The sequence below is a fragment of the Anguilla anguilla genome, chromosome 9 (assembly GCF_013347855.1).
Source record: "Anguilla anguilla isolate fAngAng1 chromosome 9, fAngAng1.pri, whole genome shotgun sequence".
In the NCBI taxonomy this organism is placed as follows: Eukaryota; Metazoa; Chordata; class Actinopteri; order Anguilliformes; family Anguillidae; genus Anguilla; species Anguilla anguilla.
In genome coordinates this window covers 27971915-27981539 of record NC_049209.1, presented here as the reverse complement: position 1 = coordinate 27981539, position 9625 = coordinate 27971915, and the positions used below count along the sequence as shown (strand labels likewise).

The 9625-nt window shown below is 41.6% G+C and overlaps 1 long non-coding RNA gene across 1 annotated transcript; it reads left to right on the top strand.

Annotated features, from left to right (window-relative positions):
- Positions 1 to 263: 263 nt before the first annotated feature.
- Positions 264 to 5608, top strand: LOC118236001. Its single transcript, XR_004766958.1, has 2 exons — positions 264 to 337; positions 4243 to 5608. It is a non-coding gene; the product is annotated as an uncharacterized LOC118236001 (long non-coding RNA).
- The last annotated feature ends 4017 nt before the right edge of the window (positions 5609 to 9625 follow it).

Genomic DNA, 9625 nt, shown 5'->3' with positions numbered 1-9625 from the left:
ACTTCATTTCTCATTGGAGAAAAAGTAACCAGGCCCACTGGTACCATACATCAGACTGCGCGTAGTTGTTTGTTTATGTTTCATGCATAAACGAAAAGGAAACACTGCATCTCTTTTAACTCTTATTCTGATATTATGAAAGTGGCCGCACAAACATTATGTATGATTACACTGATTACAGGGTCAAAAATGCAAGCATTGGGGGTGGGGGGGGGGGGGTGCCATTTCTAACTGCAAGGAAACACTCACTGATTTTCTTTTTCAGACTCTTTTCCTTACATGCACTGCATCTACTGGCTGTCTCAGAGGAGATGAGCTGGTCGCCTGTGAATGTGAGGTGAGCTCCATTATGCAGGTTGTTCGTCTCCGTGAGGTGGGCAGAGTTAAGACTGGTTGGCTGTCTCTGTTTGGTAAGCTGCGTTATGATTGGTTTATTTTGTGAGATTACGCTGTGCTATGATTGGTTGTGTGTTTCTGTGGTCACTGGGGCATATGGCTGTACTATGATTGGTTGTCTGTGTCTGTGGTCACTGGGGCAAATGGCTCAAAGCAGTTCTGGAGGGGCCCTGTGCTGCTGTCCAACCATGACCGGTCATTCCTGACATTTCACCCAAACTTCATCACCGAACACACCCCATGACAAAATAAACACAATCTGTCATGTCTGGGCTCTGGTCAGGATCAAGACATAATAAATAGATCTTCATCTCCTAAGCTTTCTGAAATGGCCACCGCCCGCAGGCAGAAAGAACGACTATCACGCTAACGCATATACATGTGCGGTCACATACACACACTCATTCACAAGCACACACACAGACATACACATGTACAAACATGTACACATTCACACATTCAAAAGCACATTCACACACATACACAAAAACATACACACACAGATGATGCACACACAAACACAGACACACGCATGCACACTTACATACACACACCCACACTCGGGGGGCTTTACAGAATCAAATTATCTTGTGACACGCACCAGTACCACTGACCACCGACCCCCCCCATGCCCTCCACCCCCCTCACCCCCCAACCGCTCCAGCAGGTTGAAGGAGAGTGCGGAGGGATTTCTGTGTGATCGTAGTTTGCTTTTCCTTTCCAGAAACAGCACAATGTGCGGCTTCATAATGACTTCCACGTTTCCTCTGGGGAGGCAGTCTAAACATTCCAGCATGGAAGCCAGTGATGTGTTCACACGACTTTCCTGCTCCCGCTCTCTCTCCCCGCTGCACTCGGTCACCTCACTCTCGGTTTAATCCCCCGCTCTCCTCCTTAATCAAACGCGTCTGCAGAAACTTAGGCTCAGGATGAGACAGGCGACACGCCAATCTCCAGATGTTCCGAAAAACTCTCTTTCAACGCGCCTGCCTTTGCCCGGGCAAAAATATGGACTGGAGAGATTTTCTGCAATGTGACCTGCCGGGATACAGTGGTGAGCATAAACAATGAAAGGTTCTCTTTATGTGACGTGTCACATGAGCAAACCCTCAGCAAATGTGATCACATGTTAAGCACCTCAACTTTAGAAGTCTTCGAGGTGCGACGCATAGCTGCGTATCATGATTTGGGATCGGTTCCATTTCAATTCAGTCGATTCAGGAAACAAATTTGAAATTCAGTTCATGAATTGAATAAAGCCTGTAATATTCTGTGAGGACATAGCTATTCATTTTTTGAATTTTTGGGGTGCTGAGAGATTTGACATCTTTCGTGTACCCTATCATAGCACTGTTATTGTATTACATCTAGGAAATATTTAACATGTTACTGTAAATCCTGAGGCTGATTGCACAGAAATGAGCCAAAACAAAGAGAATCTTCATCGTGACTCATTTTTGGCGGGAAAAAAAAACAACTCTTCGTTGGAACTGGATCATTTTCCTGAAACTGAGGGACTGGATTGTAACGTGTGAAAAGACCACAGCTTGAGTCATAGGTCACATCTGGGACAAGGAGCAGGCTTCAGCAGAGTGACTACACAAAGTGAGGCTGCCACAGGAAAATGCATCAGGCGCAGGCAACAAAATATGGACTGGAGAGATTTTCTGCAATGTGACCTGCCGGGATACAGTGGTGAGCATAAACAATGAAAGGTTCTCTTTATGTGACGTGTCACATGAGCAAACCCTCAGCAAATGTGATCACATGTTAAGCACCTCAACTTTAGAAGTCTTCGAGGTGCGACGCATAGCTGCGTATCATGATTTGGGATCGGTTCCATTTCAATTCAGTCGATTCAGGAAACAAATTTGAAATTCAGTTCATGAATTGAATAAAGCCTGTAATATTCTGTGAGGACATAGCTATTCATTTTTTGAATTTTTGGGGTGCTGAGAGATTTGACATCTTTCGTGTACCCTATCATAGCACTGTTATTGTATTACATCTAGGAAATATTTAACATGTTACTGTAAATCCTGAGGCTGATTGCACAGAAATGAGCCAAAACAAAGAGAATCTTCATCGTGACTCATTTTTGGCGGGAAAAAAAACAACTCTTCGTTGGAACTGGATCATTTTCCTGAAACTGAGGGACTGGATTGTAACGTGTGAAAAGACCACAGCTTGAGTCATAGGTCACATCTGGGACAAGGAGCAGGCTTCAGCAGAGTGACTACACAAAGTGAGGCTGCCACAGGAAAATGCATCAGGCGCAGGCAACAAAATATGGACTGGAGAGATTTTCTGCAATGTGACCTGCCGGGATACAGTGGTGAGCATAAACAATGAAAGGTTCTCTTTATGTGACGTGTCACATGAGCAAACCCTCAGCAAATGTGATCACATGTTAAGCACCTCAACTTTAGAAGTCTTCGAGGTGCGACGCATAGCTGCATATCATGATTTGGGATCGGTTCCATTTCAATTCAGTCGATTCAGGAAACAAATTTGAAATTCAGTTCATGAATTGAATAAAGCCTGTAATATTCTGTGAGGACATAGCTATTCATTTTTTGAATTGAGTTAAATTGGACGTCACCCCGACCGGGTCATGTAAATTGGCCTAAAGAAATTGGACCCCTCAAGCCTGACATCACTCAGCCCGTTGGAAAATGCAGGGCTGTCCAGCTGCTCTTTATTTTCTACATCCAAATCAAATCCATAAATTTGCACAGAAGGTCAGTGGTGGTCTACTACATTCATAACAGACCAGTAGTGAGACAGCAGGGATTGCATTTCAGAGACACCCTGATGGATATGGAATATACCGCAAATTATTGCAAACATATGTTATAAAAAATAAAATAAAAAATATCATAAATAGACAGTTATAAACATTAAATACATACGATGTAAAAAACATTAAATATATATGATGTAAGTGGAAAGAATTTACCCATATATTGTGAAGTGTTGCAATATCTTGATAATACATTTTTTCTATATATATATAAATATAATAATTTTTTCTATATATTCCATTTCCATAAGAGCAAGCGTTCAGTGCTGTACATCAGCCACAACACTTCCCTCCGCACTAAAGCTAATGTTCATACTTGTGTGGAAAATTGGCCCTGGGTCTAGACAGGCAATATTGGAAAGCTCACATAACTGCCATCTGCTCACCTCTGCCAGACAGGGCAATAATGGCATTATTTGGGAGACGGTCATCTTTCAGGTTTATGACTCCCCACCGTCGGCCCACGCTGCAAGGGGGCAACGGGACGTGAGTGAGCAGGGACGGGGCAGGGATCTAATCTATCCAGGTTACGGCACCGTAACGGTGAGGGATGGTGCGCACCGAAACCTTAACACGTACAGGGTAGAGGTGAAAGAAGCATTCACAGTGTAAACCTCAAGAGAGATTACGCACAACAGAGGCTAAATGTACTTTATAAAAGCCTTTGTCACACTGAACATTCTATCCTGCAGGTATTTATACAATGCAACCTCTGCTATATATCTCTAATGAAACATGGTCACTGAGAAAATGAAAAAACCTAATTTCCTCCTCCAGACATTGATCAGTTTGTATGAGGCTGGCGAATGTGTCCCCAAAGTGCTACTCTGCCTGCCTCACTTCAGATGTGGGTGAAAACCAGTTAAGAAAGAAGCATGCTGATTATCCTGTGAATTGGAAGAGTTTATTATCAGAAAACTGCATGCATAACTTAATTTATTGTATTAGAATAGTATGTTTTTTCTCCCATGATTATTCCATGAATGTTGATCCATGATTTTGTCTCCCATTCTGGAACGGCCATTTTGTATTTGGTTGGCCAGTCTTGTTGCTGCAACATCGCTACAACCTATCCAGTCCAGCTGTTAAAATCTATGCCACATTTCAAATCAGCACCACTGTGGTCCACAAGAGGAAGGACCATTCACCCCTACTTAGCATTCTTTAACAGCTATCTCGACTGCTTTGCCTCAACTGAGTGCTAAAGTGCTGATTTTCAGATGCTGACGGACCGAGAACTGTTTCTGGATGATGGGTGAGAGCGGGCAGCCAGTGGGCACGGAGTGTTGGCTGGCCGGGAATGAACTGTGTGCTGTCTGCCTCCACACCTTCCTCTGAGTGGCATTCACAACATTAGCACTTTGGCGTAGGGGCTCCTGAAGTCTCTGAGCCCATGGCACACTTAATTAGCCAATATGTTTTCTGTGACCCGCCCACCCACTATTATAGTATTAAACCTTCTTAAGTTAAAATTTGGAATTAGCTTCTTTTTTAGAATACATTTGGTAAAATCAGTAGCATTTACTGTACAGTACTAGCACAAATTATGGAAACACTCAACTAGAACTTTTAAAACCTTTCTCTGTCCCTTTCCTTCTGTTGTTCTTCTTGGAGCCATTTTCATCGGTAAAAATATATTTGAAACAGTTCTTCAGTGGTAACATTACGTGACCATTAGTAATTTGTACAAACTGATTATAAAATTTCCAACATAAGATATATTAGACAGCTGAATTATGTAGGTGTGAACTAATAAAGAACTAATAAAGAAGATGTTATGATTATGGTTTAACACAAATACCAATTATTTCTTCATTTTTGTTTATATTACATTTATTATGCCAAAAAGAGAAATTGTTGCAAAATATTGCATTAACCATCAAAATCTGTCTATAAATGCAGGGTTTCCATAATCTGTACCAGTACTGTACAGGGTTATTAGTGCAGTCTATGTACTGTCACAAGTGCTGTGCTTAATTTGACTGGTGTGAATATCAGTGGTAAAGTGTAATTACAGTCAGTAACTCGTTTCATGTGTCATCTTGTGACCCGCCTCAGCTCCTTCCACTGTGTGTGTGAACCATAGACTGTATAAAAATAGGTGGGAACCAGTGATTTAGCAGCTGAAAGCACAGAGCCAGACACGAATGCCACGCCCTGTCCTGAATCTACGGGTGCTAAAGACGCATCATTTACGCACCAGAAGCGGAGGATCCACTGAGACCAACGCAGGAGTCTGTCTGCACAGCAAACATATGCAGGCAAACAATCTGCCTGATTCGCAATTGTCCAATTCCGCATCGACTAATCTCCAAGTTATTGCTTTTGCAGTGTATACACAAAAGCGACTTCATTCTCTGTGTCTGCTAGTGTTGCCCATTCACCCCAAAAGTAAACAGTTCTACATTGGAAGCTGGCAGTATGTGCTCTGTGTAAAATTCAAACAGATAACAAATTTCAGAAGCAGGTGAACGGCACCAAACCTCTCCACGCCTCTCCATGTAAGAAAAAAATGCACATTAGCCTCACACGTGTCTACTGTATGTACAGAAGAAAATACAGCAATACTAATGCAGAAAGTGCATTCTATCCCTGTTTATGATACATGATACATACTGTATACCAAGGACAGCCAAATGAACACCAGAGGTACACAGATCAGCTCAGAACAAAAATGAAGGGAGTTTAAGAGAGAACCGCTGCAGAGAGAACTCTCTGGATTTAAAGTAGAGGTCCTGGAGAGCTAGCAGGTTGCATTGGTTTTTGTTTTTATGCAGCATCTATTTGACTTCTTCAAGAAGTTAAACATCTAGTTTTATTAGTATAGTGACACTTCCATAAAGCTACTTTACAAGAAAATGGAAACTAGGAAAACTGGTCAGGAAAAGTCAGGTAATTTCTTATTGCTACACAGTGAGATTATACAGTTAACTATCCACACCTGGTATGATGGGTCATGACCAGCTGCTAATTTGTAAGACAATAACAAAAACCAGAAGACCCTGTGGCTCTCCAGGATCATGGTTGCAGAACAGGGTGTACTAGCTTCCATTTTTAATCATGATTTAACTGACAGATTAGAGCAGTTGACCACGCAGTTACCTCAACTAACCTGGTTTCTGGAGTCTCAATTACTTGCTGATGTAAACATAAAAACAAAAACCAGCAGAACCTCTCCAGGCTGCCCAGGATCAGGGCTGCAGACCTCCATTTTCTAGACCCGAAAAAAGTCTGGCCACCAAGGTATGGACAGATACAGTAGGCATCACTGGTTTGGCAGCTGCTGGAACCATCTATTTCACCCCCCCTCCCCAAAGCCAAAACTCACACATGCGTGCAGACACACACACACACACACACTTTCACACTTTCCTTTCCCCCTCTCCACCATGGTGCATTTGGTGGAGATTTTAATCTTACTTTTGAATTACGCGCTTCCCATACAGGCATCACCCACACAAAGACCCATGTCTCAAGTTTAACATGAGAACCTCTTCCCCTCACCCTCATTACCATATGAATTGCATAAAGAGAGAAGAAAAAAGATCTGGAAGCAAAAGGAGAGGAAGAAGGGGGGCAAAAGAAAGATGGAAAGAAAAAACCATGCATCTTCATTTCCAGGAGCCACAACACACACAAACACACACACACACACACACACATACGCACAAGCACACACACACACATGCACATGAACACACACACAGGTGTGCGTGCGCGCACAAACACACACACACACACACACACATACGCACAAGCACACACACATGCACATGAACACACACACAGGTGTGCGTGCGCGCACAAACACACACACACATACGCACACACATACACACATACTGTATGCAAAAACTGAAGTGCAAAAGTATTGGTGTAGTGACACAATTTTGTTGTTTTGGCTCTGTACTCCTTTACATTGGATTTGAAGTGAAACACATGTTGAGTTGAATTCAGGTCAGGCGAGGCGAGTCAACTGGTTAAGATCATTCCACCTTTTAGCTCTGAAAAACTCCATGGTTGCTTAAGCAGTATACTTGGGGTTATGGTCCTGCTGCAAGGTCAAGTGCCACCCAATGAGTTTTGAGGCATTTGGTTGAATCTGAGCAGATAAGATGTTTCAAAAATCATCCTGCTGCTGCCAAATCATCAATAAAGACAATTGAGACCATTGCAGCGGCAGCCACACATTCCAAATCATAAGACTACCTCCACCATGTTTCACAGATGAGGTGGTATGCTTTGGTTCATGAGTAATTTGTTTCTTTCTTCAGATGTTCCTCTTTCCATTGCTTTGGTACAGTTTAACACTCCTCTGCTACATCAATAAGACTTTGTTTCAAAAGACTTTTTACACACCCAACACGTTGTCTACGTCAATCGATTTATTCTGATTTGTCAGCCTCGTGATGGCCTGCTTTACTGGCATTAACACTTCTTCGGCCCTTATGTTGAGAGTCAACAGCAACAGACTACAAATGCAAATGCCACACCTAGAGTTCAATCTAGACTTTTTTCTTGTGCTTGCACTAATGACGCAAGGACACACAGCTGGCCAAGAAACAGCTGAGCAGCCAATTGTCCAATTACTTAGCGCCCCTTAAATTGGAAAACCTATGTATAAAAAGGGTTGTAACTCGGATCACCTGAAACTTTAACCTTATATTCATAGTTTAATTTCAAATCCAGTGTACTGGAGTGCCGAGCCAAAACAACAAACATTATGTCACTGTCCAAACACTCATATGTTGCACTGTATACATAGGAGCCACAAACCAGTCCATTGAATTTAGTCTTAAGATGATACATTATTGTGCCACAACATCTTCGTCCCTGCAGTGAAGCTGAGGTGATTGGCACAGGTAAGAACTTGCACACATAACTCCATTCCTGCTGCCTCGGGTGTGCTACAGCTGAATAAAGACCTATTGTTTATGTGAAGTGGCTTCCCACCGTTTTTTTTTCTTTCTTTCTTAAACTCAGCGAATGCATTGCCCTCATATGCCTTGCTGTATATGGCCTGGTTTTAGTGAGAATCTTTATTTAAAATGTTGATACATTGAACATGTTTACATGCACACCATATTCCGAATAAAAATCCTTAATTGTGATTAGGTCATATTTTGATTTTGCCTTATACTTGCCTCATTAAAAAATAACCCAATCGTATTCCCATGGTTAGTTGAATATCCCATTTAAATTCTTCGGTCAGCGCTAAAGGACAGTGTCCCAGTAATTCTTTCATGTGCTTTAAGCTTTTAAAATGAGCCGTATGAACCATTGGTATTGTGTTAACGTGATAAACTTCTAAAACAATTAATCACATTTTTTTTATTTTGGCAGTGGCAGTCCCCAGAAATGCAAATCTATGACCCAATGTGTTAGAATTTGTTTTAGAATGAGGGCTATCATTATTAACATGTTAAGTCACATGAAAAAATGTTTGTGATTAACGTGATAAACTTCTAAAACAATTAATCACATTTTTTTATTTTGGCAGTGGCAGTCCCCAGAAATGCAAATCTATGACCCGATTTCCCATCGACTATCCTATCTTTAACAATCGTCCCATAATTAATAATTGTAATTAAAATGAAATGCATGATTTAGCATGTTATCTTGATAGCCCTACTTAAAATACAGTGCTTTTAGGGTCCTCCACCTGTGTCTACTTTGTTCTGAGGTTGAACAGAATCTTTCATTTCATCCATATATTGCGCAATGGTTAACTCTTTGAATACAGAAACTCAGATGCATGTCTCCGCGTCACTCCGGAATAAGGGCATTGTGTTTGCCGTGACATTTTTACAGTAAACTACTGGCTGACTTAAACACCCAAGACACCTTGCAAGTGCATGCACAGACCATGTTTCAGAGTTATAAATTTGATATGGTTTGTACATGGTTTTCTTTTCTCTGATTGTTATCGGCAAATGCAAGCTATGTTATCCAGATTCCGCAAATTCGAAACAAGGGCTTGACTGGGTTGTGCTTTTTGGAATAAGGTGTTTACGTAGGCTGTATGGTAACCAGAATACTTGATAATTCCGAATAAGACTGGAACATTGGTGAACATGTAAACCTGGTCATTGACTCTTTTTCCCAGGAGCCTCCTTGCAAGCCTTCTGCACATGATGCCTACAGAGTGCAGGGCTACTGGGGCCAAAGACTATGAAGAAAAACTTCCACATCAGCCAGGTTTTACTCTCCAGCATCCTTGATCTTCTAAAAATGATTATATAACTCTCACATCCTCCTACTGTAAATAAATGTCTGTCCCCAAGTCCATTGTTAATCTGCTTTGTTAATAAGGAATTTTCCCCTTTGATTTATTTTGTCCTGAATTATGATCCATTTATGTCTCATCTTACTATGCCATGCACATAAAATGTTTATGCTGTAAGCATGTTGACCACACAGGGATAG